The following is a 25,210-nucleotide window of genomic DNA, read 5'->3' as shown; positions in this document are numbered from 1 at the left end:
TGCACTTAACCAATCAGGTGAAAGACTTGTACACGGAAATTTATAAAAATCAGGAAATAGACGAAAATCAAAGAAGACCCAGTCAAATGGAAAGGTAACCCATATTCATGGGTTGGAAGAATTAATTTTGTTAACTTCTTTATACTTCCCAAAGTGATCTACTCTCCAGAAGTCACCTCACGAACATAAAAGGCACTTTTATGGCTCATCTCAGGAAATGCCAAGGGTTTTATGCCAAGAGCTCTGTGCCAGGAACAGGAACCAAGACTTCATATGTATTTCTTCTTTTTTTTTTTTTTGTATTTCTTATTATAAATAACAATATCACAATTTAAGTGCCCAGGTGCTTGGAAAAGAGTACAGAGTGAGAGAGAGCGAGTAAAGTCACCCAGTCATGTCTGACTCCTGGCGACCCCGCAGACTATAGCCTACCAGACTCCTCCATCCATGGGATTTTCCAAGCAAGAGTACTGGGGTGGGTTGCCATTCGTTCTTCAGGGGATCTTCCTGACCCAGCGATCAAACCTCAGTCTCCCGCATTGCAGGCAGACGCTTTACCGTCTGAGCCACCATGGAACTTACTAAAGAGTACAGAAGTTCAGACAAATCAGAAAATTGCAGAACAGGAATTATGGGCTATAAGAAGTTTTGAAGGAGATTCCAGAGGAGGTGAGCTCCAATTTTGGTTCTTCCCCATACAACATGTCCCATTTTCCCCTTCAGAAATCAGCTGTTAATTGAGTTAGGCTCCTCCTACCTAAAGTTTGAGAGGCATGCTGAATTTGACCAGGACAAGAGTGAGCAAAAGTACATTGAAAAGTCCGTGCATAACAGAGAGATGAAGAGAGGAAAAGACAGGGGACGGTCAGAGTGGGGAGACGGTCTCTATCAGAAGGTTGAGGATGGGGTATGGGTAGAAGGAGGGACTGAGATACATGAAAAAGGGCTTCCCTGCTGGTCCAGTGGTTAAGACTTTGCCTTCCAGTGCAGGGGGTCCAGGTTTGATCCCTGGTCAGGGACCTAAGATCCACATGTTTTTCGGCCAAAAAACCAAAACATAAAACAGAAGCAACACTGTAACAAACTCAGCACAGACTTTAAAATGGTCCACATAAAAAAAAATCTGAAAAAAATAAAGGGGGAGAAATAGTAATAAGGGAGAGTATAAAAGACAGAATAGAAACAGCCGGATATATGGAGCAGTGATAGCATATCGGCGGGAAGGGCCAGCACTGACTCAGACTTGGATGTTTAAAGTGAAGACAGTACAGCTGAACCCACTCAAGGTGATGGCAATGTCTTGAATGTGTGTGCAAGGCAGGCTGGGGAAGGAGGTCACTTAGAGGTGAGTGGTTAGAGGGACCAACTCATCACCCACCTGAATTCAACTCACTCTGGAGTATGGGGAGAGCCTGTGGTACAGGGGGAACGTGGTATTCTGCATAGAGATGAGGAGGAGGGAGGACTTAGACCTCAGCTCCTGGTTCAGAGGGAAGAGGAAGAGAGAGGGAGAGATTTTACTCAACAAAGCTAGCAGGGAGGGAGACAGGGCTGTTTCAGGGTCCGGATAGATTTTATACTTGTGTGGCTCTCTCTGACAGCGCTTTTTAAACTCGAATGTACCTTTCAGTTCCCTGGGGATGTTTAAACTGCTGATTTTGATTTCATGTGTATGGTGATTCCGTTGGCTGAGACTCTGCCTTTATAGGAACAAGCTCCAAGGTTAACACAGATGCTGCTGGTCCACAGGCCACAGCTAGGCTCTGTGGTACATTTTTATAATGGTTACCACATTATCCCTGTATTTCTGTGACTTAAAAATGGTCCTTTTGTTTTTCAGACTCTGAGTTTCCTAAGGCCAGTGTTTTCTTTGAAGCTGAACCCAGAGGCCAAGCCACAATACAAGGTAGGTACTCTACAATCTTGCAAATGATTACGTTTAAAAATATGGTCATTTAAATTTGCATGTATGACATATCAGAAAGTATACGTAGTCTTGTGTGTACAGAACTTTATGCAGTGTACTTGTTACTGAACCAGACTTGGGTCTGCTTGCCCAGTGCGCAGGGAAGCCAATCTTTTGCCACTGGTTTGTGGTGAAGGAAAATACAGGGTTTATTGCAAGGCTCTGCAAAACGAGGCCATGCAAGGAGCATGGGCAGCGGGAAGCGTTTGTTAAGATGGGGGTGAGGGAGAGGGCTGCAGGCATCAGCTCGTGGACATTCTTCTGATTGGTTGTTGACAGGGTGGTATTTGAGGAGTTAACCTCGTCAACCTTCTCATTCCGACTGGTCCAAGGTTTACGTGCTTATGGTCAGCATGCGGTTAACTACTTCCACCTGGTGGGGTTTTAGTATCTGCAAAACAGCTCACACATATGGCTCCAGATATATCACCCATGGCCCTTTAGGAGGACGGAGAGGCCCTTCATTTCCTTTTATGGGTAAACTGTTTATTTTGTTGTCGGTTTTTGTTTCTGAATTTTCTCATTCTCTGATTAAATTTGCTCTTTGGAACTGAGGGAAGACTTAGGAGGCTAAAGCTCTCCTGCGAACAAGAGGCAAGGGAAATGGAGGCAGGACCTGTCTCTGGGTGGCAGGGCGGGGGAGCCCTGCAGGTTCCTGTCAGTTTCATAATTATTGCCTTGTTCCTGGTCCCACCTCATGAACCCGGACACACAGCACCCAATCTTCAGTTCTGGGTATCTCCCACCTACGGGAGAGGCAGTGGGTGGTGGCTAGCCTTCTCCAGGTAGGATCACCTGAAATGGATCTGCCACCTCTTTCATTAAATCTTACTACCCGTGTCGGCTTGAAATGCATAACATGAGAGTTGCAAGTTAAGTTTTTATTTGGGTCAAAATGAGGATCATAGCCTGGGAGACAGCACCTCAGAAAGCTCTGAGAAACTGCTCCAAAGAGGCAGGGGGGAAGGTCAGTATATATGTGATTTTGATGAAGAGGAAGTACGAGTTGATCAAGCACATATTTTTTCTAGAAGGTTTCTACTAGTCTCATGAAACTCTTGCTAGTCATGAGGAATAGTCGTCACCATGAAGGATTTTAGTGCTTTTCTGGATATGGGGAGACACAAGAATTGGGTTCATAAAGTCAGTTCCTGAAAATATCTAACTATTTGAAGGCGTATCCTGCCAGTTTTCCCCAAGATCAGAGTGCCTCATTTCTTCCCTCCACCCTGGACTCCCTTCAGGGGCTGCTGAAGGTCAGTAGCAGCTGCAGCAGAGGACATAATCCTTGTAGAGGCAGATGGCAAGCACCGATTTGTAGCTTGTCATTTGACTGCTTTCTGCTAAATGTGGTCATAATTGATGAATTTAATGAATTAGGAAATAGACAAAGAATATTGCTAAATTGATCCAGGAGCCATCAGGTGGCCTGGGGAAGGAAATAGTGCTGGGGAGGAGACAGAATGTGGTCTGAGGGAGGGAACGTGATGAGATGTGAAAAAGGCAGACCTCAGAATTTCGGCTTCTAATTGGCATGTGAGGAGCTTGGAAGTTGCCAGTCAATCCTAGCAAAAAATAAGAAAGACGAACAGGTTGAAAAGCCAGCAACTCTTCCTGAATGCCTGTAAGAGAGGGGAGGACACAGGGCATACTGCTGCCCCCAAGACTGGAGAGAGAGACAAATATCAATCGGTGACATCATTGCTTGCTGGAACAGAGACAGGGGAAAGCATCGTGGGGACCAGCGCTGGGGCAGGAAAACCTAAACTGTAGCTGACAAATTGTTAGAGGATAAGTGTGGACAGTCTGGGAGTTAACTCTGAGGAGGACACAGTTATAACGGGGCACCTATGATATTATGGAATTTACCTGGAGGAGTTTGACCAGATTCCCCACATTAAATGTGGAGGAAAAGGCAATCCCCTTTGCTTCCAGCTTGGGGAAGGGAAAAAAACCTTTTTTTTTTTTTTTTTTTTATACTGCATGGCTTTTGGGATTTCAGTTCTTCGACCAAGGATTGAACTCAGGCTATGGCAGTAATCACTAGGTCACCAAGGAATTCCCAGAACTATTTTGAAGTATGCTAGAGCACTCTCTTAACAAGACCTACCCTCAGGCAGCCGAGCTAACCAAAGCTGAAGCTGCTAGGGTATTATGAGTATCACTAACCTGGAGGAAGAAAGTATCTAACTTCAGCTGGCTCAAGCCTCATGGGTGAAGGGAAATGCCCACTCTGGCCGTCTTGTGCAACCTAAGGGGGTGGAATCTGAGAAATATTTGTGAAGTTTATAGTCTAGAATCACAGACTTACGGACCTAATCTTAGGAATATAGAATACTTCTTTTACCTCCCCCACCTAACTACTACATGACTAAGGCATCTTTGGATGCAATTTTAAATGGGACTTTTAAAAAACTTTATCTTGTGATACTTATTAGTGTAAAGAAATGCAATGGATTCCTGTATATTAGTCCTACAGTCATTAGTAACATTAATAACATTAATGTTATTCATCTTGTATAACATTAATCCTGTATATGTATCCTACAGTCTTGCTGAGTTCATCTATTAGTTATAGTAGTTTTTGGGTGGAGATTTATGCAGATAGTGACAGTCTTACCTCTCTCCTTCCAAACTGAATACCTTTTATGTCTTTTTCTTGTGTGATTTGCTGTGGCTAGGACTTCCAGTACTATGTTAAATAGAAGTGATGAGAGTGGGCATCCTTGTCTTGTTCCTGAATTTACTGGACAGACTTTCAGCTTTTCATCATTGAGTGTCATGTTGACTTTAGGTTTGTAATAAATGTTCAATAGCTTTCATTATGTTGAGATATGTTCCCTCTATGCCCACTTTCATAAATGGAGATTGAATTTTGTTACATGTTTTTGTTACTTTTTTTTTTTAGTCTATTGAGATGATCATGTGATTTTTTTTCCTTTAAAATCTTGTGTATTACATTGATTTGTGTATGTCAAATCATCCTTGTGACTTTGGAATCATGGTGTATAGTGACTGTTCATCATGGTGTATAGTTCCTTTTTATGTATTGTTGACTTTGGTTTGCTCATACATTGCTGAAAATTTTTGCATCTATATTCATTAAAGATATTTCCCTGTGATGTCCTTTTTTGTTGTAGTGTTTTTGTCTGGCTTCTGTGTCAAGATAATGGTGGCTTGTAGAATGAATTTGGGGGTGTTCCCTCCTCTTCAACTTTTTGAAATAGCTTGAGAAGGATCGTTGTAAGTTTTTCTCTATATGTTTGGTAGAATTCCCCAGTGAAGCTGTCTAGTCTTGGACTTTTGCTTGCTGGGGTTTTTTTAAAAAATAGATTCTATTTCACTTTTAGTGATCTGTTCAAATTATCTGTGCCTTCTTTATTTCAGTCTTGGTGGATTGTAAGTGTCTCGGAACTTGTCCATTTCTTCTGTGTTGTCCAGTTGTTGGCATATAACTTCACAGTATTCTCTTGTGACTGTTTGTATCTCTGTGGTATTAGTTGTTATTTCTCCTTTCATTTATTGTTTATTTGTGTGTGTGTACATGCACAATGGGGCTTCCCTGGTGGCTCAGAGGTTAAAGCGTCTGTCTCCAATGCAGGAGACCCAGGTTCGATCCCTGGGTCAGGAAGATCCCCTGGAGAAGGAAATGGCAACCCACTCCAGAATTCTTGCCTGGAGAATCCCATGGACGGAGGAGCCTGGTAGGCTACAGTCCACAGGATTGCAAAGAGTCGGACACGACTGAGCGACTTCACTTTCACTTTCACATGCACCTGCTGGGTCCTCTCTCTCTTGGTAAGCCTGGTTAAAGGTTTATCAGTTTTATTTATCTTTTCAGAAAAACTATCCCTTGGTTTCATTGACCTTTCTATTATTTTTATCTCTGTTTAATTTACTCTGAGTTTTCCTTCCTTCCTTCTGCTGATTTGGGCTTTGTATTTTCTAACTATTTTAGGTAATAGGTTAGGTTAGATTTTTTTTTTTTCTTGTGTCTTGAGGAAGGCCTATATCACTCTGGACTTCCCTCTTAGGGTTGCTTTTGCTGCATCCCGTAGATCTTGAAAAATTGTGTTTTCATTTTCATTTGTCTCGATGTATTTTCTGATTTCCTTGTTAATCCATTGGGTTTAGTTTTTTTTGTTGTTGTTTTTAAGCAGCATGGTATTTAGTCTCCATGTTCTTTTCCTGTTTTAATTTCTTATAGTTGATTTCTAGCTTCATACTGTTGTGGTCAGAAAAAAATGCTTAATAGAATTCATATCCTATTAAATTTGTTGCTTGAATTGATCTCTTACTGTATTGATCCCTATGTCATTAATAGTAGAGCCTTTGTCTTAAGGCCTGTTTTGTCTGAGTATGGCCACCCTTGTTTTCTTGTCATTTCCATTTGCATGGAATATCTCTTCCCTTTCTGTCACTTTCAGTCTGTGTGTGTCTTCTGCCCTAAAGTGGTCTCTTGTAGTCAGCCTGTTGAGAGTCTTTGTTTTATATCCAATCAGCTATCCTGTTTCTTTTTTTTTTTTTTTCCTGTTTCTTTTTTATAGGAGCAGGTAGCCTATTAACATTTAAATTATTGATCAGTATTTACTTATTTCCATTTCATTCCTTGATTGCCAATTGTTTCTGTAATTTTTCTTTGTTCATTTCTTCTTTCTGTTTTTCCCATTGTGGTTTGATGATTTTCTTCTGTAGTATGCTTGGATCCCTTTCTTTTTGTTTTTTGTCTTATCTGTTGTAGGTTTTTGATTCGTAGTTACCATGGAGTTTCATATATGTTGACCCATAATTATACCTCTGTGTGTTAGTCACCTAGTCGTATCTCTGACTCTTTGCAACCCCATGAACTGTAGCCTGCCAGGCTTCTCTGTCCACGGGATTCTCCAGGCGAGAATACTGGAGCAAGTGGCCATGTCTTTCTCCAGGGGATCTTCCCAACCCAAGGAAGATCCTGGTCTCCTGCATTGGCAGGTGGATTCTTTACTGTCTGAGCCACCAGGGAAACCTCATAGTTATACCTACCTACTTTAAACAGATAATTATTAAATTTCAAACACATTCTAAAAGGTCTACATTTTTTCTCCTCTCCCTCACATTTTGTTTTTATGTCATATTTTATATCTTCATGCTTATCCTTTTGCTGTTTATTGTAGTCACAGTTGCTTTTGCAATTTTTTGTTTTTTCAGTCTACACACTGGCATAAGTGATCTTCAATCCTTACTATATATTTGCCTTTCTTGTTGGAATTTTTTTTCCTGTTGATGCTTATTTCTCTCCATTTAGAGAAGACCCTTCAGCATTTTTTTTTTTTAGAATGGGTTTAGTATTGCTGGATTCTTTTAGTTTTTGCTTGTCTTGAAAATTCTTTCCGTCTCTTTCCGTTCTAAGTGACAATCTTGCTGGCTGGCGTATCCTAGGTTGTAGGTTCTTCTCTTTCAGACTACCATGTCTCTTCTTTCTGGCCTGCAGAGCTCCTGCAGAGAAAGCCGATAGCCCTGTGGGGATTCTCTTGTATGTGACTCTGTGTTTCTCATGCTGCCGTGGGAATCCTCTTGATCTTTAACTTTTGCCAGTAGGTAACGGTTGTGGTTGTCCCAGGTCTAATGCAGGGTTCTGGTGTGGAGTGGGTAGAGCCCAGACGTTTGCCCAGCGGGGAGTGGGGCTCGTGGCGTGGTGGTCGCTGGGGTCCCAGTGGCTGTGCTGGGCCGGAGGCTTGGGCTGCATCTGTGGTGTTGTTGGAGTACCAGCAGCGGCCACTGCTGCCCCACCTGGACTGCCCCCAGGCCCTCAGGTTGCCTCTACATCTCTAGACCAAGTCTCTTCTCAGGACTTGGCTGCCCTAGATTCAGTCAAGTCATGGCGTGAGGTCAGTGGGGCCAGGGTGTTCGCTCAGTTAGGATTGGGGAACGTGGCCACATAGGCAGAACACTCTCTGGCATAAATCACAGTGATATATTTTTGGATCTGTCTCCTAGAGAAATGGAAACAAAACCAAAAATAAACAAATGGGACCTAATTAAACTTCAAAGCTTTTGCATAGCAAAGGAAACTAAACAAAAGGAAAAGACATCTTTGGATTGGGAGAAAATATTTACAAATAATGTACTGGATAAGGAGTTAACATCCAAAATACGGAAACAACTCCCACAGCTTAATTTAAAAAAGAACCCCATCAGAATGAACAGAAGGCCTAACCAGACACTTCACCAAAGAAGACATACAGATGGCCTGCAGGCGTGTGAAAAGATGTCCTGTGTCACAAATTATCAGGGAAATGCAAAGCAAAACCACCACACGTTGGTGATCTGGCTGTCATCCTTTGGCTCAGCAGGTGTGGGGATGGTGGGACTGTGAGTGGGTGATTGGACCGGGAGGGTACCTGTGGAGACCCAGTACTGGAACGTTTGGGACAGTGAGCGATCTCTATGTCGCCCAGCCCCAGGGTCACTACCAACATTGAGCTCCAGGTGGCGCCATTTGTATGTAACATGGAAAATCCTGCTCAGCGATGGTGTGGTCCTTTCTTCCATCTGCTGTGGGTGGGCAGCTCTCCTCCGCCCCCTGCACAGGTATTGCTGCTTCTCAGGTTCACGGTGGATAAACACAAGTGGACACAGGCTGAAACACAGCCAACTGCTTTCCAATGGGGATGCTCTCTCGAAGTTCCCAGCATTGTTGCTCAGGGCGGAAGACTCACTCACACCTTACCCTTGATGTCCAATCAGGATGAGGGCTAGATCCCGAGAGGCATGAGCCAGGCAAAGGATATTTTAGGCCAAAATAATAAAATTTAAATGAAAATGGAGTTTCTCTTTGGAAGTATTAATGATAATAACTGACATGTGAAAAAGTAGAAAATCTGAATAGACCAATAACTGAATAAGTTATAAAGGAAGTAAAAAGATCTAGACTCTGAGAAAGGCATTTAGACCTTAGATTTTAGATTCGGTCTAAAGGCATTAGACATTAGATTTATTAACCAATTCATTATGCATTCAAAGAAAGAATCCCTAGGTTATAGAAAGTGGTCCAGAGAATACAGACACTACTCAAATCATTTTAATTATTAGCATAATTCTCATAACAAATCTAGAAAAGCAAAATAGAATAAAATCTAGGTCAGTGGCACTCATAAATGGAAGGAAAATTTCCAGGTAAAATGCTAACAAATTGAGCTCAGCAATGTTTTGGCAAGTACTCAAAATAACTGATAGAGTTGCTTTCAGAAATACAGAAATACCATGTTAGAAAGTTTGTGAGTGCATTCCAGCACATTCACATGTTGAAGATGGAGTAACACTTTGATCATCTCGAGAGATACAGAAATGTTGCAAATTAAAGGGAGAAGTCTGAAATTCAATCAGCTCCTCCCTTTACTGTTCTTCCAGCTGTAGGGACAGGAAGCTGGAGCACAAATTCATCATTTTTTAAAAGTTCGAGGAGAGAAGACAGCTGAGGGTGTCTGAATCCTTAACTGCCTTGACTGCAGATGGCAAAAAAGGGAAAGCCACAGAGATGGGAGAGCTGTGGGGAGAGAGAGGAACGGGGAGGTGGGAGAGAGGGTGAGGGACACTGGAAAAGTGATTGAGGCAGAGACCAAGAGCAGAGAGGAAGGGTCAGAGAGAGGAGATCCTCAGAGACATTTCCTCATCTGAAAACCGTGATTCTGATGATTGCCAGCCATAGAATTGAGTGCTTAGTCATGTAGCATCTACATGATTTCATCAATTCTGAGCTGCTGTTTTCAGCCTCTCTGGAAATTGCATTTATCCTATAACTGAGGGCGTCTTACAGTTGCTCTGTGTGGAACAGCAATCACAATGTCATCATCCTTGCCTGACTGTTGTTTCCAACGATGTGACTGGACCACTACAATTTCATACTATTTAAGCATAAATATTTTAAAACCATTTGAACAAGGAATTTGAATTTGTTGTCTGGAAACCCTTCCATTGACACATGGTGAAAGGAAGAAAGCTGAGCTCGGAAGCAAAGCCATGGACAGTAGTTGAGCATTCTAACAAATGTTCCATCAGTTATGCTCTTGATAGCGCAAGGACAATATTTATGGGAAAGCAAAAATGTTAATAACTCTAAATCAGAAAATAAGTCAAAATGTTTGCAGTTTACTTTGAGATGCACTGATGGGTGGATACATGTGTATAAAGCAAGTCCAGGAAAAAAATTCTAGTGGGACAACCTTGGACCGATGATTCCCCTCTCTGGGATTCAGTCTCCTCACATCTGTGAAACAGGAATAATAATAGTTAATATCTGCCTTGTGGAGTCATGAAGATCAAATGAATTAAAATGTATACAGCTCATAGAGAAATGCCTGGCACATACTGAGCACCATGTAAACATTTTATATTACTTTTAGAAATACACAATGTTCTGTACATTATTTTTATTCCAAATGAAACAGACTGAGTTGAAGTTTTTTAAAGAACATGTTGCTTTTCACTTGACACCTTTCAGTACCTTAAATTTTTTGTTACTTTCATGTATTACTTTATTGAAAAAAATTTTAATCATGGCTATTTCTATTTCTGGAGAGCAGAAATATCTAATCTTCTTGGGACAGACCTTCTGTCTTCCAGAAAAGCCTAAAACGACAGTTTAGTGACATCAGTGTACAGCAGGTATTCACCCCTGACTGCTAAGTTTGCAGAGATCGGTGTAAGGGACAGAGGTCTTCTGGGAGAAAGGGATTAGCTCCCAGACTCCTTCACTTTGAGATACAGGAGTTTTAGAACACTTCTGTTAAACTGGAATGGCCAGACTGCAGTCATCTGTCATGAAAAGGTCAAGGGATTTCTGTAGGAAAACTCACCGTAACGTGTACGGGTGTGTGTGTGGTGGTTGGACACAGGTGGCTTGACTAGTTGGAGGATTTGTGTTCCTCTGTGAGGGGTATAGCAAGTTGATTTCCATGTAAGGGGGAAGGTAATTATTATATTAACCAATAGGACCGCCACGATGAAGGACCACAATCTGACTGGCATAAACAACAGTAGTTTATTTTTCTTGGTCCTGGAGGCCATGAGTCCAAGGTCAGGGTGTTGGCAGGGTTGACTGCTGAGGGCTGTGATGGAGTTCCGTGCCTCTCCTACGAGCCCCTGGCTTGCAGGGGTCTGCAGGCAGTCTTCGGCATTCCTTGGCTCGTTACGTGCTATCAGCTCATCTCTGCCTTCATCTTCACTCGTCACTCCCCATGTGCACGTTTGTCTCTATGCCCAAAGTTCCCTCTATAAGGACGCACCCCAGGTAGGCATAGCCTCTGAGTCAGAAATATTTGGCACCGAGAAGTCACCATCTGGGTATTTATGTTTATCCGGACTTGAGAGATAAGAAAAAGAAATCTCAAGTTTGTGTACTTTTTTTTTCCCTGTTTTTAAAATTAGTTTTATTATGTACCTCTAGTACCTTCTCAGTTTTAAAATTTTTTGATTGAGGTATTGGGTTTACAATATTACATAAGTTCCAGGTGTACAATAGTGATTCATAATATTTAAAGGTTAGCTAATTATAGTTATAATTATTGGCTATATCTCCATACTGTATAATATATCCTTGTAGCTTATTTATTTTATACATAGTAGTTGTACCTCTTAATCTTTTACCCCTTTCTTGGCCCTCCCCCTTCCCTGCCCCCACTGGTAACCAATACGTTCTTTTGGTAAGAACATAGAACAAAACTGGTAACCCCTTTATATTCTTTATATCTGTGAGTCTGTTTCTTTTTTGTTATATTCACTAGTTTGTTTTATCTTTTAGATTCCACCTATAAGTGATATCATACTAGATCTAAGAAAATATTGCTACAATCCATGTCTAGGAATAAATGTTTTGCCTATGTTCTCTTCTAGGAATTTTATGGGGTCATGTCTTATGTTTAGGTCTTTAAATCATTTTGAGTTTGTTTTTGTATATGGTATGAGAGAGTGCTCAAGTTTCATTGATTTACATGAAGCTGTCTAGATTTCCCAACACGTAGTTGAAGAGACTGTCTTTTTTGCATTGTATATTCTAACCTCCTTTGTTGAAAATTAGTTGGCCATATAGGTGTGTGGGTTTATTTCTGGGCTGTCTATTCTGTTCCATTGATCTGTGTGCCATTACTACAGTGTATAGGTCACTATAGTTTTGTAGTACAGTCTGAAATCTGGAAAAGGTTATGCCTCCTGCTCTGTTCTTTTTCCTAAGGATTGCTTTGGCAACTCTGGGTCTTTTGTGTTTCTGTATAAATTTTGGGATTATTTGTTCTGCTTCTGTGAAAAATATTTTAGGTATTTTGATAAGGGATTGCAATAAATCTGTATGTTGCTTTGGGTAGCATGGCTATTTTAACAATATTAATTCTTCCAGTCCAAGAGTATGGGATATCTTTATATTTCTTTGAATCATCTTCAGTTTCCTTTATCAGTATTTAATAGTTTTCAGCATATAGGTCTTTCGCCTGCTTGGTTAAGTTTATTCCTAGGTATTTATTTTGTGTGATTTAACTTTTTTTTTTTTACTTTCCCTTTCTGATATTTCATTGTTAGTGTAAAGAAATGCAACAGATTTCTGTATATTAATCTTGTATGCTGCAGGCTCGCTGAATTCATTTATTAGTTCTGATAGTTTCTGTGTGGATGCTCGGTAAAGAGCATCATGTCGTCTACAAATAATGACAGTTGTACCCCTTCCCTTTCTATTTGGATACCTCTTTTTTTTTTTTTTTTTTTAATTGTTCTGTTGCTGTGGCTACTATGTTAAATAGAAGTGGTGAGTGAGCATCCTTGTCTTGTTCCTGAATTTGATGGGAAGGCTTCTAGGTCTTCACCATTGAGTCTTACATTTGATTGTGGGTTTGTTGTAAATGGCTTTTACCCTGTTGAGATATGTACCCACTTTGGTGAGAATTTTCACCATGAATGCGTACTGAATTTTGTCAATGCTTTCTCTGCATCTTTGAGATGATCCTATGCTTTTTGTCTTTTCTTTTGTTGATGTGTTGTTATCACATTGATTTGCATATGTTGCAAATCTGGAATGAATCCAACTTGATCATGGTATGTGATCCTTTTTATGTATTGTTGGATTTGGTTTATTAATACTTTAAGGGTATTTGCATCTATATTCATCAAAGATACTGGTCTGTAATTTCCTTTTTTTGTAGTGTCTTTGTCCAGTTTTGGTATCAGGGTGATGGTGACTTCATATAATGAATTTGGAAATGTTCCCTTCTCTTCAATTTTTTGGAGTAGTTTGAGAAAGATAGGTATAACTTTTTCTTTGTATGTTTGGTAGAATTCCCCCAGGAAAGACATATGATCTTGGACTTTTGTTTGCTGGGATCTTTTTTTTTTTTAATAGATTCCATTTGACTTCTAATGATTGGTCTGTTCAAGTAACTTGCTGCTGCTTTACTCAGTTTTGGCTGGCTAAGTTTTATAGAAACTTGCCCAGTTGCATTATTTTTTTTTTTTTTTGGGCTGAGAATTGTACATAATATTCTCTTAGGATTCCCCCCTCCCCCATGGCATCTGTTGTTATTTCTCCTCTTTCTTATTTTATTTGGGTTATTTCTCTCCTCTTCTTGATGACCTAGCTAGAGGTTTGTTGATTGTTTTTCTTTTCAAAAACCAGCTCTTGGTTTTATTGATCTTTTTTATTGTTTTTAATCTTTATCTATTTCCTCTCTGATCTTTATTTCCTTCCTTCTGCTGATTTTGGGCTTTGTTCTTCATCTTCTAGTTCTTTCAGGTGGCAGGTTAGATTGTTTATTTGAGATTTTTCTGTTTCTTGAGGAAATCCTGTGTAGCTATGAACTTCTTTTTTAGAGCTGCTTTTGCTGCATCCCACAGACTCCTCCTGCAATGCAGGAGAGCCTGGTTTGATTCCCTGGATAGGCACCCACTCCAGTATTCTTGGGCTTCCCTGGTGACTCAGATGGTAAAGAATCCGCCTGCAATGCGGGAGACCTGGGTTCGATTCCTGGGCTGGGAAGATCCCCTGGAGGAGGGCATGGCAACCCACTCGAGTATTCTTGCCTGGAGAATCCCCATGGACAGAGGAGCCTGGCGGGCTACAGTCCGCGGGGTCGCAGAGAGTCGGATACAAGCGACTGCACAGAGCGACTGAGCACAGCACACAGACTTTAGTGAAGTGGTGTTTGCCTTGTCGTGTCGAGGTATTTTCTGATTTCCTTGATTTTATCATTGACCCATTGGTTTTTTAGTAGCATATTACTTAGTCTCCATGTGTTTGTTTTTTTCCCCCATTTTTCTTTAAAAAAATTTTAAAAGTGTCAGTATTCCTGCCGGTGCTGGGCTTTTGTTGCTGCGTGGGCTTTTCTCCAGCTGCAGCGAGCGGGGGCTGCTCTGGTTGCCGGGTGCGGTTTCTCTGTGGCAGAGCGTAGGCTCCAGGGTGCTCAGGCTTTGGTAGTTCTGGCTCCCAGCTCTAGGGCACAGGCTGACAGGCTGTGGTGCTTGAGCCTCAGCATGCGGGATCTTCCTGGATCCGGGGTGGAACCCGCGTCTCCTTCCTTGGCAGGTGGATTCTTTACCACTGGGCCAACGGGAAAGCCCTTTCCCATTTTTCTTTCTGTGGTTAATTTCTGGCTTCAGACTATTGTGATCAGAAAAGATGCTGGAAATAATGTCTATCCTCTTAAATTTGAGATTTGGTTTGTGATCCTTTTTATACTCCCTTCTTCCACATTTAGTGACTTGGTTCTATTTAACATCTTCATGCTTATACTTTTGCTATTAATTGTAGGTATAATCATTTTTATAATTTAAAATTATTTTTTAAAATCTATATACTGGCTTATTTAAGTGATCGTCAATTCTATACATTTGCCTTTCCTATTGTAATTTTTTCTTTCCTGTAGAAAATTTTTTCTTATTTCTTTTCTATTTAGAGAAGTACTTTCACTGTTTCTTTTAGGGTAGGTTTAGTGTTGCTGAATTCTTTTGGTTTTTACTTGTCTGACAAATTCTTTACCTCTCGTTCTATTCTAAATAATAATGTTGCTGGGTAAAATATCCTAGGTTGCCGGTTTCTCCCTTCAGGACTTTGAATATATCATACCACTCCCGTCCAGCCTGCAAAATTTCTGCAAATAAATCAACTGACAGACTTAAAGGGCTTGCCTTGTAACTGACTGTTTTTCTCTTGCTGCCTTTAGAGTCCTCTCTTTAACTTTTGCCATTTTAATTATGTGTCTTGGTGTGGGTTCATCTACTTTGGAACCCTCTGTGCTTCCTGCACCTGAGTATCTATTTCCTTTCTTAGGAACGTTTGGGAAGTTAGAGACATGATTTCTTCCAGGAAACATTTTCTATCCCCTTTTGTCTTTCTCGTCTTTCTGGAACCCCTATTATGTGTAGATTGGCACACTTTATATTATCCCATAGATCTTGTTTATTTTTTTCATTTGTCTTTGTCTGCTGTTCTGATTGTGTGATTTCCATTATTTTATCATCCAGATCACGTATTTGTTTTGTATCATTTAGTCTCTTATTCATTGCTTCTAGATTGGTTTTTACGTTGGCATTTGAATTGTCTAATTTTGATTGGTTCATCTTTATACTTTTTACTTCCTTGTGAAAGTGACCTGCACTTCTATGATAATCTTTCTTAATTCCTGTAGCATTTTTATTGCCTCCTTTTTGAGATTGAGGTCTAGTAGACTGGTGAGGTCTCTTTCATTACTCTTTCAGAGGATTTCTCTTGTTCTTTTAAGAGCAGTTTCTCTGATTTTTCATTTTACTTTTTCTGTCTCTATAAGTTTAGGAGAAACAGTTATCTCCTGTGGTCGCGAGGGGTATTTTAACGTGGCAGCATCCCTGTGTAGACCGTGTGAATCCAGTTTTATGGTGCAAGGGCTGGTTTTGGTAAGGATGCCAGCCACATCTTTCCTCTGAGTGTGGTGACTGTTCTTCCCTTGACTGGGGTGTTATTGGCAGTCTGGTGTTCAGAATCTGTGCTGGGTGCTGGGCAGCGCCTCGTGTTTGCTGTGTGGCTGTCGCTGCCCTGTGGGGGACAGGACCTGCTCCCCAGTTGTTGGATAGATGCCTTGAGGGTTAGGTTGTATCAGGCTATGTTGCCCTTGAGTGCATGCCCTGCCCCAAAGGAGGTGACTGCTACAGCAAGGAGCCCGGTGTGAACCCGCACATCACGTGTTCCGCTGTCTCTGGTGCTGCTCAGAAGCCGCCCCAGTTCATGTACCTTTCTCTGCTGTGTCCACCCCAGACCGAGTGCTAGGCTGTGGTGGGGGCCGGGCTGTGGTGAGGATCTGGCCGGGGCTTAGAGCCAGGGCACTGTGGCTGCAGGCATCAAGGTGGCTGTGCTTCCTCCGGGGACCTGAGCTGCGTCCCTGGCAGACCTCTTCCAGGACCTGTCTGCCCCAGATCCGGCTCCAGGTGGTGGTGCGTAGTGGGTGGAGCATTTGCCCCTTTGGCTTGGGAGGTGCAGCCAGGCGCAGGTCTCTGCCCTGACTGGTGTGCAGGCCAGCACGCGTGCACGCCTCGTGAGTAGAATCTAGGCTTCTCCAGCCCCCTCTGTCCCAGGAGACTTCCCAGCATGCACGGGCTCCCCGTGGTGACGCTCTGCCCGTGTGGCCCTCCTCCCCCCACAGGTCACTCCCGGGGCACCAGCCCTGTGCTGACGCTGCCCCCACCTCCGCCACCCATCCCACCTGGCTGCACGGAGAGCTTTCTTGCAGCACTGGTTGTATGGGAGATCTGTTAGTTTCCTGTGAGAACTGTCCACATGTAGATGTATTTTGATGTGTTTGTGGGGGGAGGTGAGCTCCCTGTCCCCTTACTCCACTGTCTTTATCCCTCCCTCACTACATCTTCTTTACCCATTCATCTGTGATGGATATTAGATTGCTTTCACAGCTTAGCTACTGTAAATAATGATGCCGCTATGAACACTGAGATGCATGTTTCTTTCTGAGTTAATGTTTTTGTTTTCCTTGGATATATACCCGAGAATGGAACTGCTGGATCGTATTTTATCTCCAGTTTTAGTTCTTTGAGGGAATCTCCATACTGTTTTCCACAGTGGCTACACCGATTTACATTCCTACCACAGTGTACAGGGTTCACTTTCCCCCACATCCTCCCTCAAACGTGTTATCTGTGACCTTTTCTATGGTAGGCATTCGGACAGTTGTGTGTTACACCACATTGTGTGTGTGTGTGTTAATGTTCACCGGAGCACAGCTGCTTGACACTGTCGTCTCAGCCTCTGCGGTACAGCCTGGTGGGTCAGCTGTGTGTGTACATACGGCCCCTCTTCTCTGGATGTCCGTCACATCTAGGGCCCCACAGAGCACCGAGTCGGGTTCCCTGGACTATCCAGTAGGTTCTCATTGCTTATCTAGTTTATACATAGTATCAATAGTGTATATATGTTAATCCCAGTCTCCCAATTCATCTCACCTTGTTTCATTTTTAAAATAGCTTCATTGAGATAGAATTCACAGGCCATAATTGAAACATGTATATTATCATATGTGAAATGGATTGCCGGTCCAGGTTGGATGCATGAGACAGGGTGCTCAGGGCTGGTGCACTGGGGTGACCCTGAGGGATGGGATGGGGAGGGAGGTGGGAGGGGGTTCAGGATGGGGAACACAGGTACATCCATGGCGGATTCATGTCAATGTATGGCAAAACCCACCACAATATTGTTAAGTAAATAAATAAAACTGAAAAAAGAATTCATAGGCCGTAAAATTCAACCAGTTAAAGTGATCAATTCAGTATTTTTTAGTAGATGTGTGAAACAGTCACAGTAATCAAGTTTTGAACATTTTCATCAACTCAGAAAGAAACCCCATACCTTTAGCTATCACCTACTAGCCCATCCTTCTCAGTCCTAATCAACCAAGAATTTACTTTCTTAATATATCTATTTGGATATTATGTACATTTCATATAAATGGAACCCTACAATATGTGGCCTTTTGTTTTCCCCTTTTAACGTTTTATTTTATATTGGAGAATAGTTGATTATCAGTCTTGTGTTAATTCCAGGTGTGCAGCAGAGTGGTTCAGTTATAACGTGTATGTGTCTGTTCTTCAAATTCTTTCCCGTTTAGGTTATTACATGATCCTGGGCAGAGTTCCTTGTGCTGTACAGTAGGTCGTCATTGGTTATCCATTTTAAACACAGCGGTGAGGGCTGGGGAAGGGGAAATACATACATACACACACACACATACATACATACATGTGTACGTGTCCATCCAAAATTTCCTGATTATCCCTTTTTCCACCCTTCACAATATGTTCCTTCTGTTTTCTACATAAGTTCATTTGTATCATTTTCTTTTAGTTTCTGTATATAAGGGATATCAAACAGTACTTCACTTTCTTTGTCTGACTTACTTCACCTAGTGTAATAATCTCTGGGTCCATCCATGTTGTTGCCAATGGCATTATTTAATTCTTTTTAATGGCTGAGTAATATTGCATTGTATAGATGTACCACATCCTCTTTATCCATTCCTCTGTCAATGAATATTTAGGTTGCTTTCATGTCTTAGCATTTCATTTTAAAGATTTTTTTGGTGATTGTTGTGGTCCATTTTAAAAGTCTTTATTGAATTTATTGCAACAGTGCTTCTGTTTTTTAATGTTTTTGTTTTTGGCTGTAAGGCACGTGGGATCCCAGCTCCCTAACCAGGTATCAAACCTACACCCATTGCATTGGAGAATGAAGTCCTAACCACTGGACTGCCGGGGAAGTCCCTGGCCTGTTGTATGTGGCTTTTTTCTTTTAACCTTAGCATATGTCTTCAAGGTTCATTCATGTTGCAGCATGTGTCAGCCCTTCATTCCTCTTCATTAATATTCCCTTGTATGGCTATATCACATTTAGTTTATCCATCCATCAGTTAGTGGATGTTTGGATGGTTTCCAGTTTTTGCTACTATGAATAATGTTGTTGTACATGTTTGCGGTTTGTGTAGATAGTTTTCTTTTCTCTTGGGTATATTCCCAGGAGTGGAATCATTAGGTCATATGATAACTCTACATTTAATCATTTGAGGAACTCCTAGACTATTTTGGAAAGTGGCGGCGCCTTTCTACATTCTGTCCGACAGTGTATGAGGGCTCTGATTTCTCCAGATCTTCACCAACACTTATCTGACTTTTCAGTTATAGTTACCCTAGTGGGTGTGAATTAGTACTTTATTGTGATTTCGATTTGCATTTCCCTGATGACTGATGTTGGGCATCTTTTCATATGCCTGTTGGTCTTCTGTATGTCTTCCTTGGAAAGATGTCTGTTCAGATGCTTTGCCCATTTTTAACTGGGCTTATTTACCTTTTTATTGCTGAGTTGTATAAGTTCTTTATATATTCAAGATATAAGTTGCTTTTTAGATATATAATTTGTGAATATTTTCTCACATTGTGGGTTGTCTTCCCTTTCTTTACTTTCTTGATAGTGTCCATTGATGCACAAAGGTTTTTAATTTTGATGATGTCCAGTTTAGTTTTTCTTCATTATTTGTGTTTTTGGTGTCATATCATATCTGGGTTTTCATAGTTTTTGCCCTTACATTTAGGACTTTGATCCATTTTGAGTTAATTTTTTAATATGGTTTAAGGTGAAGGCTGAACTTTATTATTTTGTATGGACCATGCAGTTGTCGCAGCTCCATTTGTTGATGAGACTGTTCTTTCCCCACTGGATGATCTTACGGCAACCGTGTGGAAAACCAGTCAGCCAGACCCCAGACACAGTCCTGTCTGCAGGTGTCACTGCACTGTGAACCCACGAGGTCTCCACAGTGTGTGGCTTCTTCTTTGTCTTTGGACATGGAGTGTCTTTTTTCGGTGGGTTCCAGTGGCCTCCTGTCGATGGTTGTTCAACAGCTAGTTGTGATTTTGGTGCTCTTGCGGGAGGAGATGAGCACACATCCTTCTACTTCGCCGTCTTGAACCAGAAGCTTTGCTTTGTTCTTGCTCTTAGTGCGAAAGCATCCAGTCTTTCCCCATTAAGTATAATGTTAGCTTAATGTTTCATAGATGCCTTTATCATGTTAAGGATGTCCCCTTCTATTCCTAACTTGCTGAGAGTTTTTATCATGAAAGAGATTTTTCCATATATTTTCTTTGTTTCTATTGAGATAATCATGTGGTTTTTGCTTTTCATTCTATTGATGGGGAGTATTACATTAATTGATTGAGGGATATAAAACCAATCTTGCCTTCCTGGAATCAATCTCACTTGTTCTTTGTGTGCCCAAATATAAATTTTGTTCAGAATAATCAGGGTTTGCTTTTAAGCTGATGGATGTAATACATAGTAGCAAACAGCAGAGAGTTTGTGATTTTTCCTACACATGGCTGGAATGAAAAGTCATTAGAATCTTAGTTGGTTCCAGTTTTATTTCAGAAAATTTGTAATCGGTTATAGGCCAGACATTAAGATGCAGTTTCCAGGTCGACCCAGGAAAGCTCCTACTCTCATTCCTGGGTCAGGATCACACCTCTGCTCCTGCCCTAGACACTGGCCCCAAGGCAGCAAAGTGTATCCTTGTGCAGAGCAATAATGTGTCAACTTAAAAAAAAATTACACAGTGTGAGAGTTGCGAATTATGTTTATTTGGGGCAAAATGAGGATGACAGCCTGGGAGACAGCATTTTAGACAGCTCTGAGAACCTGCTCCAAGGAGAAGTGGATCTTGGTAAAGGCGGGGAGTACATGCAATCAAGCACCTATTTTTTGGCAGAAAGTTTCTGCTGGTCTTGTGAACATTTCTGCTAGTCACGAGGAGCAGTTGTCACCATGAAGGACTGTAGTGCTTTTCTAGATATTGGCAGATAACAAGAATTGGGCTCATAAGATTGGCCGCTGAAAATATCTAACTATCTGAAGACCTGTTCTGTCAGTTTTCCTCTGAACAGAGTGCCTCATTTCTGCTCTCCACCCTGCACTCCTTTCTGGGGGTGTTGAAAATCAGTAGCACATGTTTTAATCCTTGTAGAGGCAGATGGCAAGTGCCAATTTGTAGGTGACAATGGGAAGCCCATGTGGAGCCATCTTTCCCAGCCAGACTAGAAGGAAGAGGGAAATCTCACTTGCTCTTGGTATGTAGTTCTCTTTATACGTTGCTGGACTTGGTTTGCCTAGTATTTGAAGATTTTTGCATCTGTATCAGTATTCATAATAGATACTGGCCTGTAGGTCTCTCTTCTTGTGTCTCTTTGTCTAATTTAGGTAGCAGGGTGATACTGGCCTCACAGAATGAGTTGGGAAGTGTTCCGTCCTATTTATTGGAAACATTTGTGAAGAGCTGCCATTCATTCATCTTTAAATGTTTGGTAGAATTTTTAATGGTGAAGCCATCTGAGGCTTTACTTTATGAGTAGTTTTTAGATTATGAATTAAATATCTTAACTTGCTTTGGGTTTGTTCAGATGTCTTATTTCTTGATTTTGTTTCAGTAGTTTGTGTCTTTCTAGGAATTTGTTTTTCATCTAAATAATATATTGGCATACAATTGTTCATAGTATTCTTTTTTTTTTTTTTTTAAATTTCTGTAAGTTGGTTGTAATGTCCCCTCTTTCATTTCTGATTCTAATCCTTTCACTCTACTTGCTTTTGTTCTTGGTATATCTAACTAATATTGTTACTACATTGATCTTTAAAAACCCAACTTTTGGTTTTCTGATTTTCACCATTATTTTTCTATTCTCCATTTCATGTATTTCTGCTCTAATCTTTATTTTCTTCCTTCTGACTGCTGTAAGTGTAGTTTTTTCTTTTTCAAAGTCTTAAGTGGAAGTTTATTATTTGCAGTCATCTTTTTAAATAAAGGTATTTACAAGTATATATTTTCTTCTAAGCACTGCTTTTGCTGCACCCCATGAATTTTGGTTTATGATGTCTTCATTTTCATTTATTTCAAAGTACCTTCTAATTTTTTTCTTTCAGTTATTGATGAGAATATTGTTTTATTTCCACATACTTGTGACTTTCCCAAATTTCTTTCTGCTATTGCTATCTAACTTTATTCTGTTGTCACCAGAAAATTATCTCTGTACCTTTATCAAGATTTGTTTTATGGTCCAGCATACAGTTTTTTTCTGGAGAATGCTCCATATGCACCTGAGACAAATGTATATCCTGCTTTTCTATAGATGTCTAGTTAGGTCTAGTTAGTTTATAAGTGTTGTTCAAATCTTCTGTTTTCTTATTGACATTTTGCCTGATTGTCCTATTTATTATTGAAAGTGGAGTACTGACGTCTCCAAATACTATGTTTTTTAAAGAAATTTATTTCAAAAATATTTATTTTTATTTTTGGCTGTGCTGGTTCTTTGTTGCTGCACAAGGGCTGTCTCAAGTTGTGGTGAGTGGGGGCGATTCTCTAGTTGTGGTGCTTGAGCTTCTCAATGCAGTGGCTTCTTTTGTTGCGGAGCGTGGGGTTCCTGGGTGTGCACGCTCAGTAGTTCCTGCTCATGGGCTCTAGAGTCGGGGCTCAGTAGTTGTGGCGCATGGGCCGAATTGCTCTGTGGCACGTAGGATCTTCCCAGACCGGGGATTGAACCCATGTCCCGTGCATTGGCTGATGGATTCTTAACCACGGGACCACCAGGGAAATACCCCATTTCTTACCTATGTGGTGGCCACATGTGCGTTCAGAGTATAATTTTTTTCAACTGTATACACATGTATTAATATGTATGTGTCTCTACACATAGATACACTGTGTGGCACAATTTTTTAAAAGGAGTTTTTTAATTTTACCACTATTAGGATAGAGCCCAAGTTCTTCTCATGACATATAAAGCCTCATACAACCTATATTCTGCCTGTATGCCTGACCTGATCTCCTGCCATCCTCCCTCCCTCCCTCTCAGCTCTGGCCACATTGACCTTCCCGCTGTAGCTGACGGGCCAAGTAATAGTGGAGCTTGTTGGAGGGGTGCTTTGTTGGGCCTACATTTAAAGCCATTTGTATTAGCAAAGCAAACAAATGTCTGTGGTGGGGTGAGTGAGTGAGTCGGGCTTGGACAGCCAGGGTCAGGAATTATGTGGCAACTGCAGCCTCCCAGAGATTAGGAGGAAAGGTGTCTGCTTATATAAGAAGGCTGGAGGTGGTCCTGAAGGCTGCCAAAAAAGGAGCAGTTGTGGGTGAAGGAGCCATCAATCAGGTCCCCTGAACAGGTGGAGGCTGGCGCTACTCTCAGCGGAAAGCTGGGCTCAGAGCTCCAGTTACCAGCACAGAGTCCAACTATCAAAACCTATGCCAGAGGGGAGGGAGAGGATGAGAAAGAAGCCTGAGTCAGCGGAAAGAGCGAGTCCAGAGCACCTGAGGTGACTGCAGACCCACTAGAAAGGGAGTTGGACACCAGTAACGATAACATCTAACTAGGCAGTTCTCAAAGTAGGGTCCCCTGGACCAGCGGCATCACTTTGATGCAGGAACTTGTTTAAAAATGCCAAGTTTCAGGCTCCCCTTTCAGAGAATCAGAAATTTCAAGGGGAGGGGAGGGCAGGGCCCAGCAACCAATGTTTTATCAAGCTTTCCAAGGACATTCTCACGTCCAACAAAGTCTAAGAACCATGGATCTAATGTCAGTGAGTGTGTGGACTATGTGTCAGGCACTGTTCTGAACAATTTACTTCTAAACTCATTGGGCTTCATAATGGTGCTATCACAGAGGAGAGCACCATTTTCCAGATGGGAACGGTGAAGCAGGGTGACTTATGTAACTCACCTGAAATCAGAGGGCCTGACAGAGCGCAGAGACGCAGCGTGACGCTGCGCTCACTCCCCCACCTGCTCTCCTGTGGTGGTGCTCTGGCTTCAGGGCACAGCCGCTGGAATGCTGCTCAGAACGCTCTGGCCAGGACCCGTGCCAAGTGTGTGATTTTCTAAAGCTGAACCTGAGAATCTGCACTTTTTCACAAGGTCCCAGGTGATGCTGGTGGTCCCAGTCCAGACTGCACACTTGGAGAACTTCTGTCCTGTTACTCTGCATTTTCCACATGGTGACTGAGTGCAGCTAATGGAAATGTTGACTGGGGCTTTTAAAAAAACAACAACAACCAACTCCATGTGTTTAGGCCCCTCCTGGGATGCTTTTGGCTACAAATGACAGAAAACCCAACTCAAACTGGCTTAAGCAGAAACGATATTTATAAGCTCATCTAATTGAGCAGGTCACGTTTGCCTTCAGGTACAGGTGGATCCAGGGCTGAGGAGGTAGTTAGGATTCTCTTTCCCTCTTCATCTCTCAGCTCTGTCTTCCTTTCTGTAAGGTCGTTTCCAGGTGAGCTCTCCTTGCAAACGGGCCCCCAGCAGCTCTGGCCTTGGATCCTACTGGCTGGGAAGCCACAACCTTTTGTGTTTTGTGGTTTCCTCCTTCCCTACCAGCTCAAGGGAAGCCCACCCCAGCTTTTATTGGCCGGGTCTGGGTCACAGGCTCATTTCTGGAGTCGTGGTGGTCAGGGAGATGGAAGAGTCTCATTAGGGAGGCCTAGGTTATGGGCTCAGCCCTAGAGAACCAGCAGGTGGACTTAGCCACACCCAAAACACACAGATGAAGAGGGAGAATGTGGGGTGCTGCAGCCAGAAAGAAGGGCGGATACTGGACAGGCCAGTATAACCAGTGTCCCCTGCACCACCTTCAAGGGAAAGAGCACCAGGAAGCCGAAGTGTGTCTCTCTCATTAAACTTTCATTAGTGGGTCCACGCACAGAGATGATGGTAAAAGAGGGAACCTGGAGGTTGATGTATTGTTTCATTCATACAGAGGAAAGGCTCGGGAAAATAATCTGTGGCCCTCGAAGTCAGCACAGTGGTTATCCTTGAGGAGAAGGCTGTATGTATCAGTTCTCTGTTGCTGCTTTAACAAACCTCCCTCACCTTAGTGGAATCATAAAACACTGGTACCTGACGACTGCTGTCATCTATGTGTCTGGTAGTTGGCTAAGCTCTTAAGTATGTGATTGCAGTGTTGGAATTCCTATAAGGTGATGGACAGACACAGGAGGCAACCAGTGGGTGGCAGGAGCAAGCAGGACAGTCTGTAGTCTGAGGCCCACTCAGTTAAACGGAGGCCTGAAACCAGCCTCACAGGGTGTTGTGAAGAGTCAAGGAAATCAGGTAGGTAAAGGCCTCACACGCCACCTGACACACCGCGGGTGTCTCTGTGAAAATTAATAAAAGGAAACCAAAACTGGGGTCAGGCGTGAAGAGGGAGGTCGCATGCCCT

At 42.0% G+C, this 25,210-nt stretch overlaps 1 non-coding gene and 1 pseudogene across 1 annotated transcript; one reads left to right on the top strand and one right to left on the bottom strand.

Moving 5' to 3' along the window:
• The window catches only part of LOC122421276, an 84,432-nt pseudogene that overhangs the window by 46,340 nt on the left and 12,882 nt on the right, over positions 1 to 25,210 (bottom strand).
• Positions 5,526 to 5,598, top strand: TRNAW-CCA. The gene has a single exon. It is a non-coding gene; the product is annotated as a tRNA-Trp (tRNA).

This window comes from Cervus canadensis, chromosome 18 (genome assembly GCF_019320065.1).
Source record: "Cervus canadensis isolate Bull #8, Minnesota chromosome 18, ASM1932006v1, whole genome shotgun sequence".
Taxonomy (NCBI): domain Eukaryota; kingdom Metazoa; phylum Chordata; class Mammalia; order Artiodactyla; family Cervidae; genus Cervus; species Cervus canadensis.
Note: the sequence above shows the minus strand (reverse complement) of the source record. Positions and strands in the feature narration are given on the sequence as shown.